At 40.3% G+C, this 19,560-nt stretch overlaps 3 long non-coding RNA genes across 3 annotated transcripts; 2 read left to right on the top strand and 1 right to left on the bottom strand.

Annotated features, from left to right (window-relative positions):
* Positions 1-662: 662 nt before the first annotated feature.
* Positions 663-8,504, bottom strand: LOC309533907. Its single transcript, XR_014220501.1, has 3 exons — positions 8,365-8,504; positions 3,045-3,151; positions 663-1,310 (listed from the first exon to the last, which is right to left on the bottom strand). It is a non-coding gene; the product is annotated as an uncharacterized lncRNA (long non-coding RNA).
* On the top strand, positions 1,310-2,934 carry LOC309533924. Its single transcript, XR_014220535.1, has 2 exons — positions 1,310-2,131; positions 2,607-2,934. It is a non-coding gene; the product is annotated as an uncharacterized lncRNA (long non-coding RNA).
* LOC309535234 lies at positions 5,477-6,019 on the top strand. The gene is made up of 2 exons (XR_014221145.1): positions 5,477-5,769; positions 5,875-6,019. It is a non-coding gene; the product is annotated as an uncharacterized lncRNA (long non-coding RNA).
* Positions 8,505-19,560: the final 11,056 nt, after the last annotated feature.

Genomic DNA, 19,560 nt, shown 5'->3' with positions numbered 1-19,560 from the left:
AGGCTGAGTTGGGAATGACTTGCCCAAATCAGGAAATGAGCAGAAATAATGGTGGCTTAAGGGAGTTTAAAATGTGAAGCTGCATTCGTTTAGGCTATCTACTGCTGTTGATTGAGGTGTGGCTTTTGTTTACATTTTACTATAAAATACCAGGAGGGGATTGTATCAAGTCAATGCCTGGAGGATGAGGGATGCCTGCTTTCCTAGCGCTATCAGCAGCAGCAATCCTGGAGTGGCAAGCTATTAATTGCAAAGTACTACATTAATTAAATGGGGAGAGCATTTTACACTGCTGAGGTTATTCTCTTTGAGATGCACAGGTCAAGGCAGGTAAAGATCAGAGGAGGTATCAAAGTACCTCACACCCTCATTTTCCCATCCTTTCCCAATTTAAAATAGTAACTAAAACTCGAGTCTTAAGGGATTTTGTCGGTGCCTGAAGTGTGACTGAGAAATGATAGCACAAGATGTAAAAGAACTTTCTTCCTCTTTGCGGCTGTTCCTTAAACGCACAGCTATCATCCTGCACATATTTGCCTTGAGATCAGCAGCACTGATTGCAATAGGACATACCCTTTGAATGGACATGCATAGGTAGAATGAGTTCAATAATTGTAGTTACTTTGATCCATTAGAGGGGGAAAAAACCCCAAAAGCCAGAGTAAGTTTATAAATACCTTTATTAGGATCAACAAAAATGTCACAAACTAGTGGTTAAAATAGTTTTCTTTTTATAGATGTGGGTACTACATCACAAAGCAAGGATGTCCACACAGCACAACCTATTCTATTTGCTACCCAGAAACACTTGTTTCAAGCCTAATTTCAGTGGAAAGTCTCTGCAAATACATGTACACTAAACTGGTGGGCCCTGCTCTAACTACAGCACCAAACTGACTCGGCACTACATTTTCACTTCAGTAGCATCAAGGAAGGCAGTAATGACACCTTTCATCATCCTTCGAGATACACGATGCCTTTGCTGGTTAGGCTTCTTGACTGAGAAATTAATGGCAGAATCAAGCGGCTAAATGAATCAGAGAGAAGAGACAAGATGATTTTTCTTCTTCAAAAGGGATGTTACTCAAGTCTTCTTGAATCAGCGACCTGCCTGCTTCTTTCCCAAAGACCCCGATTCTCTGTCACTGCAACAATTTTTCATCGGTCATGTCATTTGTCACGTGATGAAACAGAGCAGATACCATCCGTCCCTTTGTTCTGGAGGCACCCGGATCTGTGCCTCTTCCTCCTGGTAGATGAGGGGATGGACTTTAGGGTTGCGACAACAGGTCAAAAAAGAGATTTTAAACCTAGGACAGAATGAGAAGATAAATTGGACTGGGTTGTCTTCACACACTATATTGCCTCACTGAATTTGGGGCAGATGACAACTGAAATTGCTGACATGAGCATCTTGTGGAGAAGGCAGCAAGGAGCTGGACCGACTGAAGGCGTCCTGTCAAAAGAGCCTTCAAGGGAAGCTGTTTCGCTTCATGTATTTAAACCGGCCTTGAGAGCAATCTTTTGAAAAATAGATTATTTCAAAATAACAGATTAGTTCCATCCCTGATTGGGGAGGAATGGTCCCCTAGGGTTCTAAATCGTTACAAACACATGGGGGTGTGAAGTTAGCAATTTCTGGGGCCACCATGCATTCGCGGAAGCAGAATTGGCTCCCCTCTGCTGAAGTCTAGATACAAATACAACAGGTTGTTAAGTATTGTGTTGACTGTGTGATTTCATTCTGAAGTGCTCCCTGCTGCTTCACATGGTGTTTGTTTTCTTTCTTTCTTTTTTTAAAAAAGTTTTTTATTAAAGATTTTCTTGTTACAAAACAAATAAACAAGGAAAAGTACATACAGCGACTCCTCTTTCAGTTCATAGTCTTTTCCACAGTTCGTTTAGTTATTCACTTTCATTAGCTCTGCGAAAGATTGGAGAGTCCAGAACATAGCTGACTGTGTTCGGTTGGTTGTATTGTGATTTGTATGCGTGTGTGAGGGGCAGCAGGGTGGCAGGGGCAGGTTGTTGAGTTAGATTAGCCATATTGATTTGTATGCTGTTTGGAGGATAGGTCCTTGTCTTGTTGTGCTGTGTTTATGTGATACAAGGGAAGTCTTTTCAAAGTACCGTATTTTTCGCCCTATAGGATGCACTTTTCCCCCTCCAAAAATGAAGGGGAAATGTGTTTGTGTCCTATGGGGCGAATACAGGCTTTCGCTGAAGACTGGAGAGCGAGAGGCTCTCGCTCTCCAGGCTTCAGGAAGCTCTGCGCAACCCTCCGGAGCCCGGCGCGAAGGCACAGAGCTGCCTGACCTCCCGGGGTCCGCTTGGCGCCGGGCTCCGGAGGATTGCACAGAGCTGCCTGCATTCCGAAGCCTCGGGCGCACTGAAGAGCGCGTGGGCTTCGCACAGCTGTCCACAAGCCTGGAGAGACCAGCGCGGCTCCCTAGGCTTGCGGATAGCAGGCTGTTCTGGGGGGGCTGGGGTCGGAGGAAGCTCGGGCTTCCCCCGCGCCAGCCCTGTGCTGGGGGGGGGATTTGTTTCCTTTATTCCCCCCCCCAAAAAAAACTAGGTGCGTCCTATAGGGCGAAAAATACGGTAAGGAAAGTATTTAGTGGCCCATCAAGAGGCCCAGTTCAGTTGCACCGAAGAGTCTTACTAACGCAGGATTCAATTCCAAACGTGTCTACTCAGAAGTAAGTCTACTCATAATTCAAGGCCAATTGAATTAAGCACACACCTCATTCCTGGCATGAGTGTCAAACTTTCCTGTCTCAAGATTTCCTCTAATTGGCTAGCTTACAAACATTGGCTACCTCATTTCCATTGAAGATTGGACAGGGACAGAACACAGAGCTACAGGTATTAAAAACTGTAATTATTTACTGTAAAATCTGTAATCTAAAATAAAAAATGTTGGAGCACTCAAAACTGCAACTCTTTCCTGATGTATAAGTCAAATATAATGATGTACATGCACATTTTAAATAATCCAACAATTTCCTGTTGCACAATAACCTGTCCCCTCTCCTTTTGCTCACCTGAAAGAGTTGCTCTTACCACATTTTCCTGGCAGCAAAACCAGCAGTAGGAGTTGTCACAATGGAGGACGTATCATCATGTTTCAGCCAGTGGATTCCAGCAGTGTCTAATACAATAAAATACATAATAGCTTTCAGAGGTAGATGTGGTTCTTCCTCCAGTTTTTATTGGGACTAAAAATTCCCATTAGCTCCAGCCAGAATTGGGCAAGACGATGGAAACTGTAGCATCTGGCAGACGCCACGTAAGCTATCCCTGATAAGGATGCTTTGCCCAACCACAGCCATTCAATACTGCCAACTTTTATACAAACCTACCTGGAAGTAAGCCCAATGAGGTTTACATTAGATTACACTGTTAAAAACTCAAAACATCAATAGGGCCAATAGGGTGTGACACTGATCACTTGGTGATCAATTAAGTTTAAACATTTTAAAACTTAATTAAATTTGCATTTTAAAAAATCTAGCACATAGAAGCTATCTAATTGGCTAGGTTCCTTTTGGTCAGTGAAAAGGAAAGTTCTTCCAGAACACCAGTAAGGTGACACATACACATACACATACACACACACACACACACGAGAGAAAAACTTTCGAGTAGTCAAAGCAGGAAGGCTAATTCCGTTGGAAATTGGACAGGAGACAGATGATTTCCAGTTAAGTGGGCTATAATTTATTAATTCATTTTCCTGCCAACAGGAGAGATCAAATCCTTTCAGTCCTTCTCGGAATAATCCAATATATAAATAAATCATAGAAATGATAAAAGATACATCAAACGGGGATTTGCTTCAGCCCTGAAACATATTTAAGGAAGGGAGTTGAAGTCTAGCTTTTGATTGCCACTTTTGAGAGACAAGTCTAATTTGCAGAACTTCAGTTTCCACCCTTTGGGTGCTCTATAGATGGCTTAACCTTTCATTGACTAAAATCTCCCACCTGACACTGCTGCTTGGTTGACAGCCCTTTGAATGTACACTTGATTGACTAACCTCTGGCCAGCTGCTAATTTCCTCCTATATCAGATGCACATTAGGACAATTGCTTCTGTCCTGCACCTTTTCTATATTAAGCAAGTTTCCTTCTCTTTCCCTTGCTTAGTGCTATAAGGTCAGTAAGCCACAAAGAAGTATTTCCCACCTGAATGTTTCACAGATGGCTCGTCTCCCGAAAATCAGCACCTTTCATTTTAAAACGATCGCTTGCCCATCCGTTTATTTAACCTTAAGACATAGCTCGTAATTTAAATGCCACTGGTGGATTCTGCTAAGTAATATTACAAGGGGGTGGCAATGGGAGCCAAGCACATTTCTTGTCTTAAGAGCCTTTCGAAGACTTGCCAATAATTGTCACATCAGATTATTGTCTTGCGTTACGCAGAAAGTCAAGGTCGCGGCCAAATTTCCCGAAAATCAATGGGTGCGACAGCCGATGAAGCGCATCAGGATAAAACGGATTGCTTTGCATCCATGGGACGGAGATGGATAGATTAAAATATTGGGGAAAGTAGAGACCAGGAAGCGGAAGTCAACGAGAGACTCTTTAATAATAATAATAATATTTATTTATACCCCGCCCTCCCCAGCCAAGGCCAGGCTCAGGGCGGCTAACAAGCAATAATAAAAACAAGTTGGATGATTACAACTTAAAAACAAAATTAAAATACAACATTAAAATATTGAAACATTAAAATGTAGCCTTATCGCAAATATTCCAATATTCTTTGGGAAGCTCAGAATATTTTCTAAAGTATTTGCTAGATATGCCCTAAGAGAATTCAATCAATGCGCTTCACTGCCCATGACCAACAAATGCCTGGCAGTGGCAAAATCTGTGGCAATGGTGCAATCAAAATACTACAGAAAGGGTTAATGCTGTAGCATAAAATGTTGGGGGGACATAAACTGAGTCAGGTTTTTTTCGTTGGCTGTTATCAACTGTTGTGTGAGGGTTTTTATAAATAATTATTTTTTTATTAAAGATTTTCTTGGTTTACAAAAGTACAGGCGTTGTCTCTTTTTTCAGGCTGCACTCTTCTTTTACATTCAACTGTTGTGTGAGGGTTTTTATAAATAATTTTTTTTTTTATTAAAGATTTTCATGGTTTACAAAAGCACATGCATTGTCTCTTTTTTTGTTAGGCTGCAGTCTTTTACATTCAACTGTTGTGAGGTTTCTTTCAAAAAATTAAGTAGTAATAATAACAGTATTTTTTTTTAATTAAAGATTATCTTAGTTTACAAGAGTACATGTGTTGTCTCTTTTTTCCAGGCTGCACTCTTGTACATTCAACTGTTGTGAGGGTGTTTTTTTTTAAATAGTAGTAATAATAACAGTATTTTTTATTAAATATTATCTTGGTTTACAAAAGCACAAGCGTTGTCTCTTTTTTTCAGGCTTTTACATTCAACTGTTGTGTGAGGTTTTTTTTAAAAAAGTAATAATCATCATTTTTATTAAAAGTTTTCTTGGTTTACAAAAATGTCTCCTTTTTTCAGGCTAAAGTCTTTTACATTCGAAGTGAGTTTTAACTGTGAGAGCAGCAAGTGTTGCTACCTCAGAGCCAGCCTGTAAATATTAGTCGGTCTCGGATACAACTTCATGTAAATATGTTTCAGTAATGTAAATATTACATGCCTCTCTTGTGCATTCAGTCAGACCAGAGCCAAGTACAGCAACTAAAAATCCTGTTATTTTTAAACTTTAAAACAAAGTGTGTCTGGTTTGTTTGTTTTTTTTCTAGGAGGGAAAAAGAGAACTATTTAAACAACCTTTTGCACAACTCTGCAAAGTATTTTGCAGCAAATCTGTGTCTGGGCAGTGCCAGGTTTGGGTTGACATGACTTATTTCCCTTTCCCCATTAATTATTATCAATAATATCCCTGTACACAGAAAACTAGGTATCAGGGAGAAGAAAGTGTTCTCCGCAATGTAAAGTTTACCATCAGGGTGGATAAAAACCAATGATTTAGCGATAATGACACAAAGGATTAGGCATCAAAAAAATGTAAAGCTAAAGAATGATTGGAATAAATTCTTAAGTTATATTGAAGGCAATTTGGAAATTACTAAAATCACAGTGGACGGAATTTAAAACCTGCGATGTATAGAGGTAATATAATACAACTGCAGAAAGGTTATAAGTTTATCTAACCTAAACAGAGATGGATGGAAGTCAAATGAGTAATGTCTGTAAGTTTTTTTTTTATGTTAATATGTGTTATTCTGATTTTTCTTTTCTATTTTTTTCTTTTTTCTCTTTTTCTTTTCTTTTATTTCTACCTTTTAAATGTCTGTATGTAGTTTTCAAGAATTCAATAAAAAGATTAAAAAAAATAAAAAACAAACATTTTTTTAAAATTTAAATCAGATTTTTAAAATAAAACGCTTTTTGAGGAAAAGTCTTTCTAAAGATAGTTTTCTATTTAAGTTACATTATAGTCCAAAGGCTATTCATCAGGAAATAAGGATTTGTTTTAAGTTTTTCATGTGTGCTAAAACTCACGTCTACGTTTTTTTAAAAAACAAAACATTTAACCACATCAGTTAACAAACATGGCTACATATGCTATAATGTTATTGCTTTAGTTAAATAAATTGTTTAAATTGCTCTCAAGGAAATGATTATTGTTCTCCTTCCAATAATTTTTTTTTAAATACTGATTTGCTTATACTATTAGAAATACATAGACATAATTATGAAATTATCGTGAGGTTTAATAAGTTAACTGTTTATATTTGGACAACTTTTCTGCGGCACTTTATCAGAAGGGGAAAATTAATCCTTTCCTTGAGAACAATTTATTTTAATTAAAACAATAACATCACAGCATATGTATCCACGTTTGTTAACTGATGTGGTTAATTTTTTTTAAAAAAACAAAAACCCTCAGACTGAGTTTTAGCACCCATGAAAAACTTAAACCCTTCTTTTCATTATAGCCTTTGGACTATAATGTGACTTAAATAGAAAACTATCTTTGGAAAGATTTTTCCTCCAAAAGAATTTTATTTTAAAAATCCAATTTAAATATAAAAAAAATCCAATTCAAATATAAAAAAATCTGATTCCCCCCCCCCTTAAAAATAATAATCATCATTGATTTTTATCCCCCCTGCATGGTGACCAATGTCACCACTGGGGATTTTGGGCTGGCAGGAACAATGGCTTCATTGCATTCATTTTGTGTTGTTCTGTCCCAAAATGGTTGCCGGGGAGGGAGATGCAACTGCCATTTTATTTTTTAAATTTAAAAAGGCAACCGAATGGGAGGAGAGGGCATGGGGTGAGATTATTGGTTTGTTGCCCTTCTTCAATGCATTTCCTGTTTCTGTTTTTTGTTTATGTTGAGATCCGCCTTGTGATCTCAGGTTTGAAAGGCGGTGTACGAATTAAATAAATAACAATTTAACTTGGAAGGCAAACTGCGGTTTGGCAAGAGCAACACTGCAAAAACAGCTTTTGCCCCCTACCTTGGCTGGTTTATGGGACAAAACAATTGTTTGACATCATTTTTTGTTTCTTGGATTTATATATACCACCCTTCATCCTAAAATCACAGGGCGGCTCACAAGAAATTACCGTTTAGAGTTAATTGCACAGAACCAAGCAGAAAACCACACATTTCCCACCCCCATAGGGGGTCGCGGGATTGCAGTCATGGGAAGGGGACCCCCGGGGGTCATCTAGACCAACCCCATGCAAGGCAGGTTTTTTGCACCCGGTTTTGCGAGTCACTCTGGATTGCAAGATAAAAAGCGACTTAACAAGTTTAACAAATGGTATGAAGAATAAAGTTACATGGGAAATCCAGCAAGAGGGGCAGGGCATAAATACAATTATTATTATTATTATTATTATGGGTGGGGTATAAATAAATAAAAGTTTATATTATTATTATTATCATCCCATTCTCTTCTAAACCCTCTCCCTCTTTTCTGGCTCAACATGCAGCCATATCCTCTTTTCCTCTCCAAAATGCCCTGGCTCCAGATTTTGCACTCCAGGTTTTGCGAGTCACTCTGGATTGCAAGATAAAAGGGACTTAACAATTTTAACTTATGATAAGAATAAAGTTGCATGGGAAACCCAGCCAGAGGAGTGGGGAATGAATGAATGTATATAAATAATAATAATAATAATAATAATAATAATAATAATAATAATAAAAACCCATTTCAGGGAAGGCAAACTACTCGCCTGGCCCTCTCTTCTAAACCCTTTCCCTCTCTTTTCTGGCCCCCCATGCAGCCATTCCCACCTTTTCCTCTCCATTATCTTCCCCTTCCCCCACTTAAGCCCCCCCTACCGCTTACCTGCTTTCCTTTCCCTCCTTTGTCTAACTGCCCCGCATGCAAAGCCCATCCCTTGCTCTGCCCGTCCCAGCTTGACCAATGGGGACTTTTCTCTCTCCCAGCAGCCGAATTAGAACAAGTCATCTCTCTTCTCATTGGATAACACCGGCATAGAAAGAGTGAAAGAGGGAGGGACTATTCTAATTGAGAACCGCCCCTCTCTCCGCAGTCAGAACGTCAAGGCAATGTGGCAAGCTTTATAATATTTCACAATATTATAAAAAACAAACAAACACACACACAAGACAAACAAACAAAACAAACATAAATCATAGCCTTATTGAAAATTACAGTTATTAACTTTGTTAAGTGACTTCCTCGCTTCCCCTTAGTTGAATTACATTGCATGTCCTTTTAACGGTTTTCCAAATCCCATTTTTTATGAAATTTAACTTAAACATTAACATCCTTAAATTTTCACCTTAAAGAGTTAAACATATTATTTCATCACTTAACATAAATAAAATCCTAATCCCATTAAGTATCTGCAAGCTATTTCCAGTTAATTTAACTTAACAAATTTAACTAAATGATAATTAAATTTATTCCATTCTTCTTGATACTCCTACTCCTTCTGGTCGCGGACTCTTCCGGTTAGGTTGGCTAGCTCCGAAAAATCCATCCTCTTCATCTGTCATTCTTCTATTGTTGGTAATTCTTGGGTTTTCCACTTTTTAGCTAACAAAATAGTTATAGTTTAATGGTGGTTCAGCTGGGGCTGTCCCACCCATGAGGCAAGGTGCAGCAATTGGCAGCAGGATCCACAGAGCCATCAAATCCCAGTGTCGATCTTTATTCTCTGCTTGTTCCTGATGTAGAGCTTCACTCACTCCTTCCCTGGTGGGGGGAGAGGCGCCATTTCGTGGTTTGCCTCGGGCGTCGAAATGCCTTGGGCTGGCCCTGGGTTCAGCAGAGTACCTTGAAACTTGTCCCACCCTTGTTTCTTGTGTTGTAAGGCCCAGTTTTTTTCCTGATTACTGCACAGCAGGGAGAGTGCAACGTATAGAGTAGACAGAGATATGAAATGCCTTTGCAGAGGTCCCTGCCATGTTCAGACCCTTCATCCACATACACAACTGTCACCAGAATCAGTGCTGCATTTACGTATAAGCTAAACAAGCTATAGCTTAGGGACCCACTCTCTTGGGGGCCCCAAAAAAAATAAAGGAAAAAAAACTGGATGTACATTTCCAAAATATAAGATAAAAAACAAATAAAATAAAACCTACATACAACAGTGTTTTGTGTTGTGTAGGCTCCTATGATGTAAGTAATGGACCCCAACAATTTGTTGTTGACAAAGGACAGCAGGACATACTAAGGGCCCCATTATCTTCAGTAGCTGAGGGCCTCATCAAACCTAAATCCGGCCCTGATCATAATGGCTATCCATCTACTGCAACTTCTACATTCACACAGTTCAGCTATATGCTCTTCATAAATATTTTTGATAAAAACTTCTGACCAGTTCTACAGCTGATGGCCACTGATAGCCAAGAAATAGAAGCTCGAGTGTCTAGTAATGTATTGGCACAAGTGAAAATCTCAACAACAAAAAGGCCTCATTAGTTTCATAATGAGGCAGAGAAAGATAATCAAACCTAAGTCCAGCCCTGATCACAGCATATCAATGCCTCCGGCTAGGGTGGGAAAAGGCTCCTGGGTGGAATCTACACGCATATAAAAACCGTTCTGAAAATACTTTAAAAAGCATTTTTAAAAAATACATTGAATTTTCCGTAAGGCTCATCATTGCCAACTCAGTGTCACATTGTATATTGCACTTTAAACACACTTAAAACGTATTATTTGCAGCTGTATAGCCAAGTCCATAGTAGAAATTATGTGATTATTGCGCCTTGTGTTACTTGACTGTTTACACTGTGCATCGCCCAGAGGACTAGGCTAGCTGGTGACTGATAAATGCAAAGAACAAGCAAACAGAAGCGTATCATGGCAAAGGTGCAAGGGGTGCCCAGGGGGTCATCTAGTCCAACCCCCTGTGGTGCAGAAATCTTTGCCCAACCAACTGGAAACCATACCACATCCTGCTTAGCTTTACATATGTGCTAGCAGTTTTCGTGCTGCGCCACTAGATTTTTCTATGGCTACAGAGGTACCTCGGGCTACAGAGATCTACAACCTCTCCTGGACAATGACGGTTCTCTTTCTCAAGCTCTGGGAGGAAGACCTTTCATTGCCTACAGACAGCCACCCAATCTTAAACAACTCCTAACCCACAATAATACTACAACCAGACTTAACACGGACACTGGCACCAGAGCCTGCAACAAACCCAGATGCCAACTTTGCTGCCACATACACCCAGACAACACCATTACTGGCCCCAACAACATCACACATACCATCTCGGGACTATTTAATTGCTCATCGTCTAACATTGTGTATGCCATCAAAAGCCAACAGTGTCCTTCAGCTCTCTATATTGGACAAACAGGCCAAACCTTACGCCAAAGAATAAACGGACAGAAATCTGACATCAAGAATCACAAAACAGAGAAACCAGTAGGAGAACACTTCAATCTCCCAGGACATTCTATACAAGATCTCAAAGTAGCTGTTTTACTACAAAGGAATTTCAGAAATAGACTGGAAAGAGAAACTGCTGAATTGCAACTCATTACCAAACTTAAAACCATGGAGAGACCTGGTCTGAACAAAGACATTGGATTCTTATCTCATTATACATGACTAAGCCATTTTTCACCTTCTCACCCCTTGCTTTTTCCTGTAAGACCTATTGCAGTCGTTAAGAGTCCTCAACAGGCTCATCTCAGCTATCTGCCAATCTCCCATTCCCACCACCCTTCTGAGTAATACCCCTCCCCACCTTCTCACTATATAGAAGGATCTGGCAACTTCTGTTTCAGTGTATCTAAAGAAGTGTGCATGCACACGAAAGCTCATACCAAGAACTAACTTAGTTGGTCTTTAAGGTACTACTGGAAGGAATTTTTTTATTTTGACAAAAACACACACATATCATAATCTTTGTGCATTAGTTTCTGGACAGATGCTCCTGTGTACGCATGAATATCTGACATGCTGAGGAAGCAGTGGCTGTAGGTATAATCATGATCTCTCCATTTCTGGCATAATCTTTTATCTGTGCATAGCTGGTGGAGCCCAAAGGGTCTTTTTCAGGGTGGCCCCCAACCCATACCCACAGTAATTTTCAAGATGGCAGCCTCTTTATTGCCCTTCACGCCATACATTAAAATCAATCCCCACACAAATGTACCCCAAAGAATCCTGGGAACTGTTGCATATTTATTCATTGATTTGATTTGCGTTCTGCCCTTCATCTGAAGATAACAGGGTAGTTTACAAAATGGGAACCCAAAATGCGTACTAAAACAAAAATAGCAACCCCCTTCATGTTTAAAAGGCTTCAGATTGTTGACCAGCCAAAGGCCTGGTTATAAAGATATGAAATGAAAGCGCCAGGTGAACCTCCCCAGAACTAGAACTCCCAGCACCCTTGAACTACAGTTCCCAGAATATATATGTGGCACCTCCGGATGCTGCACCCCCCTGCAATCCCTACACAGATATGGCTGGCACAAGACACAAAACCATAGCTCGCCCCTATACACGAAGCCAAGCCAGAGCACAACTAAATGCAGCACAGCCATCTTCTCAGAAAAACTCTTCACAAGCTCAAGAGGTCAAGACACGAAAGCTTTAGCAACTAATCTACACTTAATGACCCACCCAGTGATATTCAGAATATCACTCATGAAATCACCCAAGATATCCCTCAAGTAATTAAGGAACAAAAGAAGAAAAGGCACACTAATCTAAGAACTTCCTCTCTGCCCGGAACGTTGGAGGCTATACACCACACCCCTCAACAGTATTTATAGGAACTCAAACACCAGACTCTGCTCTGTTCCAGTAACAAGAAGCCGAAAGCACCAGCCTGAAGATGACGAGTGAGACCTCGTCGAAACGTCGCACAGACACCCCGACTCTTACACGGGAAGACACCCGAAGACACCAAAACCTGCATATATATATATATATATATATATATATATATATATATATATATGCTTTCGTAGATTTTCACGGGTACAGGAATGCAGGTTTTGGTGTCTTCGGGTGTCTTCCCGTGTAAGAGTCGGGGTGTCTGTGCGACGTTTCGACGAGGTCTCACTCGTCATCTTCAGGCTGGTGCTTTCGGCTTCTTGTTACTGGAACAGAGCAGAGTCTGGTGTTTGAGTTCCTATAAATACTATAAATACCACACCCCTCAACAGTATTTATAGGAACTCAAACACCAGACTCTGCTCTGTTCCAGTAACAAGAAGCCGAAAGCACCAGCCTGAAGATGACGAGTGAGACCTCGTCGAAACGTCGCACAGACACCCCGACTCTTACACGGGAAGACACCCGAAGACACCAAAACCTGCATATATATATATATATATATATATATATATATATATATATATGCTTTCGTAGATATATATATATATATATATATATATATATATATATATATATGCTTTCGTAGATATATATATATATATTTGCTTTCGTAGATTTTCACGGGTACAGGAATGCAGGTTTTGGTGTCTTCGGGTGTCTTCCCGTGTAAGAGTCGGGGTGTCTGGGCGACGTTTCGACGAGGTCTCACTCGTCATCTTCAGGCTGGTGCTTTCGGCTTCTTGTTACTGGAACAGAGCAGAATCTGGTGTTTGAGTTCCTATAAATACTGTTGAGGGGTGTGGTGTATGGCCTCCAACGTTCTGGGCAGAGAGGAAGTTCCTAGATTAGTGTGCCTTTTCTTCTTTTGTTCCTTAATTACTTGAGGGATATCTTGAGTGATTTCATGAGTGATATTCTGAATACCATTGGGTGGGTCATTAAGTGTAGATTAGTTGCTAAAGCTTTCGTGTCTTGACCTCTTGAGCTTCCTCTCTGCCCAGAACGTTGGAGGCTATACACCACACCCCTCAACAGTATTTATAGGAACTCAAACACCAGATTCTGCTCTGTTCCAGTAACAAGAAGCCGAAAGCACCAGCCTGAAGATGACGAGTGAGACCTCGTCGAAACGTCGCCCAGACACCCCGACTCTTACACGGGAAGACACCCGAAGACACCAAAACCTGCATATATATATATATATATATATATATATATATATATATATATCAGGTGCAGGAAAATTCTTTAAATGTTTAGTGTGTATGCAGCAGTCTAATAAGTGGTGTATGCAGCAGTCTAATAAGTGGTAAGATAAAAGGAGCCTGAGTCAGTTGGTTAGTGGAAGGGAGACATTTACAGGATTAACTAATTTGAATTGGTTGGTTAAGCCATTTTCTGTGGTTTTTTGTTCCAGTTACAGGAAATGGCTTGACTCATTTCTGGGGTGGGTGGGTGTGAGAGAGAGAGAGCAGACATTGCCCTTCTCTAACACCAATCAACAAGCATTTCAACAAGAGTAAAGAACTTTTGTGTGTCCATCTACAAAACAGCCACCTTGGGGTTATAGTGAGTGGGCAGAATCTCATAAGATCGTTTCTTTCTGAGCTAGAGAAGCCAAGTGGAAGAAATGGTGCTCAATTTTGTACCGTAGCTGAGAACGTTGCGATCTGACCAAACTCGTATCTGAAAGAAAGGTTATTCCAAACTCTGAAGTAAGCGTATTTGTTCAGGGTGAGTCACGTGTCTCTGTTTCTGAGAAAAAGATGCAATTAGGAAAGGAGCAATTCAAGGCATGGTCCCGTCCTCAAACTGTGATTCTGCCTTTACCCAAATACATTTTCCATAGATTGTAGAACAGCAGAGCACATACCTGTGTCTTCTGAAAAACACAGGCAGCAGGTAGCATGGGATGGAGGTAAGGCACTTAAGAAATACTCTGCAGGTACCATATACTGCAATTATCTAGACCACTGTTCTCAGATGCACATAAGCTTTCACAATTACTCTCCTAATGAGTTAATGTGCTTCATTACGAATTTATTCATCAGCCAGAAACCTGGAGGTTGGTTGGGTTTTTTTTGCTGTTTTTCAGCAAATAATCATTATCTGCAGGGGGGAAATATCTAATTTGAAATAAGATGATACATATGTGGTGCTAGCTCAAACAATCTGCCAATTAGCCTGTTTCTAATAACACGAACTATTTCTGCAGACTAAATTAAAGAGGAGGCTGGAGCCAAATATAATCAATTAATCTTGTGAAAAAACTAAACAAAACTACCAACGTCTTACTAAAAGGAGGAAGTTTTGAGCCTTTTCCTTTCCCTTAACATAAAATTGCAGTATGCCGTGGCATTGATTCAACAGACATTACTGAAGAGACGTAAGAGAAAGTCATGAGAGTCTCTTGATGAAGCCAGTGTGAAGAAGCTTTTCGTACATATCATGTCAAATATGTGGTTTGTGTGTGTAGAATCATAGAATTGCAGAGCTGGAAGGGATATCCAGGGTCATCTATTCTATCCCTCTACAATGCAGGATTCTCGTACAATACAATACCTCTGCTTAAAAACCTCCAAGGAAGGAAAGTCTACCATCTCCTTGACACCTGATGGGAGGGCCCTTACTGTCAGAAAATTTTTCCTGATGTTTAGTGTTAGAATCTCCTTTCGTGTAACTTGAAGACATTGGTTCAAGTCCTACCCTCCAGAGCAGGGAGGGTGGGTGTTCCCTTACTCCATGGGTAGGCAAACTAAGGCCCTAGGGCCGGATCCGGCCCAATCACCTTCTAAATCTGGCCCGCAGACAGTCCGGGAATCAGCGTGTTTTTACATGAGCAGAATGTGTCCTTTTATATAAAATGCATCTCTGGGTTATTTGTGGGGCATGGGAATTCGTTCTTTTTTCTTTCCTTTTCAAAATATTGTCCGGCCCCCCACAAGGTCTGAGGGACAGTAGACCGGCCTCCTACTGAAAAAGTTTGCTGGCCCCTGCCTTAATCCTAAACTGTTTGCTGTTACGTACAAGTTTTGCTTTCCTTTGTTTAACTTTCTATCTGCATTATTCCCTGAGGTCTAATTGTAGAAGCTCTTTTTGTGTGGGTTTTGTTTTATTTCCAGGATGCTGGAGAATACCAATATGCTGGGCGCCACTTTACTGGGGGGAAACAAAACTCTGGTAACTATTTCTTGAAGATAGCAGAGCTAAGCATGAATATGAGCTACATATTGGTCCTGCCATATGTTCACATTTCATAACACTGCCAGGGCTGGATTCTTTGCCCCTTGCTTGCTACTTTGGTAACGATGCCAGATGGAAGAACTAGCAACTACCAGTGCCATCTCTATCACTTCCTTGCTCTTTTTGCAGAGAGAGCAATGAGTTTGGGGTTCCAGTTTTTTTAACAATTTCTTTCCCTACAATTCATGTACTAACTGATTGGCTCCTTTTTATATGCCGAGCTGTTACCCCCAAACCTTGCTTTCCATGCAAATACTAATCCGATAGGAACTACAAAACTCTCAGAAACCCACATACACATCAGCTATGCTTATTTATTAATTGTTTCCAACAATCATTCCCGTATTCTCATTTATTTATTAAAATTTATTACCCATCCTTTGCCTTAAGAGTCAATGGTAGGTTACAACAATATGTAAAGCAAAGAGTTTTGTACAGTTGTACCTCCTTTTGCCTCTGGGACGCTCGACAAAGCACCACTCTGCGCATGCGCAAAGCACGATTTAGCGCTCCTGCATGTGCGGCAAACCCGGAAGTAACCAGTTCTGGTACTTCTGGATTGGCCACGGACGTTCAACAAAATGGACCCTAAACAGGGCAGACTCAAAACGAGTTACAACTGTATTGTTTTCATATAGAGAATTGCATTTTTGGTCTTGTTATATATGGAATTGTTTTTCTTTTTTTACAGTTTTATTATTATTTTGGAGGTCTTTAACTGCTTTATCATCTTTTGTTGGCATCCGTCTGTCTCGGGAGATAATAGGGGGTGGGCCTTTGGAAGTAAAGTCAAACCATGTGAGAGTTACAGTGCCTGCTTTGGTTGTAGAGACAAAAAGGGACTTTTCTGAAGCAGGGTGCAGAGTGTAGGATGGTTTTTTTGCAGTGATGTTTCAGGCTGTAAAAAGGCAGCAAGCAGTGAGTCAGAGCCATGGCTGGGGAGAAGCAAGAACTTCTTGGGGTGTCAGTGATGTAAGCCCCTCCAATGTAGGCTCAGGTTATATATATATGTGTCAGACATATATCACAAAGACCCCACAGTCTCCGCTGTGCCTTATTTCCAAAGGGAACGGAAACCCCAGGTAATTGGCTGGACCTCTGGAATCTCGCACTGCTCGGAGATTGGGGTGGCATGCAACAAAATAGTTAGGAGATTGACTTGGCACTAGGTCCTTCATAAATCAAAATTCAGAGAAAATGTGGAAGCTCCTACTCTGGTTATAAACAGCTGAAGAATTTCAAGGTAAACCTAAAGACTAGGGACATTCCCAGAGGAATTTTGCACATTCCTAAAACCAGTAGATTTGGGGACAGATTCCGGGGTTAGGGGGCTTTGCAGTCTCTTAAAATATGCAATCCAAAAAATTCAGCCAGAGTTCTGTAGGCTGATGATATTAGAAGCATGCTTTTCAACATCAGTCTTTGCCTGGGTCCAATAAGTGAGACCTAGTTCAAAAATAACCTAGTCCTGGCCAGTGTAAGGTCATAAATTGGTCTACTATATTCCCATCTTGTATTTTCAGAAGGTATTCCATTCTGCTGTCTTTATCCTATTTTAGCTGCTCTTATCCACCCTGAACACTGAGGGTAACTTAAAAAACTTCAGTTAAGAACATAGAGAGACACACAATGCAGCTGACAAGAGATCTCTGAGAGCTGTTTTCATGGTATCCAATTAAGCATATGCAATTTAGCTCAGTAAAATTATTTCTATTCAGTTATGCTTTAAACAAATTAGATTCTAATTACTACCAATTGTTACGTCTCCCCCACATACAATGAAGTACTATTCATTTAACAGAAATATTTCAGTGTTCATTTTTAATCTGGATAGGTGAAGTGTTTTGCAGTTATTATGTTAGAGAGCTTTTCAGCTCAGCTACTGGGGAACTTTTGGAAGAAATTGGATGTAATTGAACACAGACAAGAGTGCTAAATTGGTCCTCTATCGGAATTACTCAGTGGTTTATAGTCAACAGGCAAACACGAGTATTGGAAATAGCAAATAATATAGGAACTTACAGGCAGAAGACATCAAGAAAAATCAAAGTAGGCCAGTGCTCAAAGTTTGTGCACAATGTAATTTCACTAAAAGAAGAGCCATTGTTCCCAGAAGTCTGCCGTCGCCTCTCCCCAATTGTTGTTTAGTTCATATACTTCCAGAAATGGTTCGTGAATGGTTTTATTAGTATTATTTCCTGCTGAAAATAGATGTGGATGCTATCCTGAATCTATTGGTTGGTATTTGTTGTTGTTGTCGTCGTTTAGTTGTGTCCGACTCTTCATGACCCCATGGACCAGAAAACGCCAGGCACTCCTGTCTTCCACTGCCTCCCGCAGTTTGGTCAGGCTCATGCTGGTAGCTTCGAGAACACTGTCCAACCATCTCGTCCTCTGTCGTCCCCTTCTCCTTGTGCCCTCCATCTTTCCCAGCATCAGGGTCTTTTCCAGGGAGTCTTCTCTTCTCATGAGGTGGCCAAAGCATTGGAGCCTCAGCTTCAGGAGCTGTCCTTCAGTGAGCACTCAGGGCTGATTTCCTGAAGAATGGATAGGTTTGATCTTCTTGCCGTCCATGGACTCTCAAGAGCAGCATAATTCAAAAGCATCAGTTCTTCGGCGATCAGCCTTCTTTATGGTCCAGCTCTCACTTCCATACATCACTACTGGGAAAACAATAGCTTTAACTATACGGACCTTATACAGTTGGTATTTAAATCCCACTAAAATCCTTACGTTACTTCCGGGTTTCGCCGCTTGTGCATGCGCAGACGCTCAAAATGATGTCACGCGCATGCGCAGAAGCGTCAAAACGCGACCTGCGCACGCTCAGACGCATGTTACGTTTACTTCAGGATGCGAATGGGGCTCCGGAACGGATCCAGTTCGTATCCAGAGGTACCACTGTAAGTGTATCATTCACACCAAAATCTCTTTGAAATTAGCCTTGCATCATGCTGGCAAACAGCAGGGCTCCAGAGTTCAAGGGATCTTTACCTCAGGAAGAAACAGAACAATCAAGTCCTATCTGTTTTGTTATTTTAGGACTTATGCACTAATATACCTTCATTTTGAGTTTAATACTGCCATGTGTCTTAGGAAAAAGAAATCACAATGGAAGATGTAAAGATTTCTATGACTGACTTAAGCTGAAATGCATATTTTATGAGTTCCATTATCCTTATATTATTAAGCAATAAACCAAAAAAATTCATAATATTTGCCGTAGGAAAACAGGTTTTAAGTGTGGCAATTTAGTGCCATTTACAGATCTATTAATTAGTTTCTCATACTGTTCCCTCACAGCCCCTTATGTGTAGTGTCGGTGTATAGCCCAGTCACTAGATGGCACTGGACTTAATCTATTTTATTATGTTTATGTATTTTGTGGTTTTATATCTTGATTTTGTTCTGTGAACTGCCCTGAGACCCCCGGGTGTAGGGCGGTATATTAATAATAATAATAATAATAATAATAATAATAATAATAATAATAATAATAATGGTGAAACCAGGAGTAGAAATGTAAGAGGGCAACATTTTCCTTTCCACTCTGTATTTGTTAGAGGTACCGCTGTTTCCATTCTGCTGCGGTTCACCTTCCGCCGAGAACTACAATATTTGTCCTGTTCACAGCAGCAAAATTATGTGACTTACAAAATAGACACAACTACCTATCATGATGTTATTCCACCCCATTCATTTCAGTGCAAAGGAAACACAATACAAATGGGGGGGGGTAATCAATGATACATGATTTCACAGCCTGACAGCAACAAATACTGATCGTATCCATTGGAATGATTTCCATTCCAGACATGGGACAAACAAGGGAAATTCAGTGCTTTTTGCTGCTGTTTCCAATTCTCCAGTACCACTAGTCAGGAGTTACTGGCGTAAGGCTTGGCTATAAAGAAGTGTGAAACATATGTTGGAAATGTGAAGAGAAAGAAGGCACTTTTT

This window comes from Podarcis vaucheri, assembly GCF_965113315.1.
Source record: "Podarcis vaucheri genome assembly, chromosome: 6".
Lineage (NCBI taxonomy): Eukaryota > Metazoa > Chordata > Lepidosauria > Squamata > Lacertidae > Podarcis > Podarcis vaucheri.
This window is presented reverse-complemented; position numbering and strand designations above follow the sequence as displayed.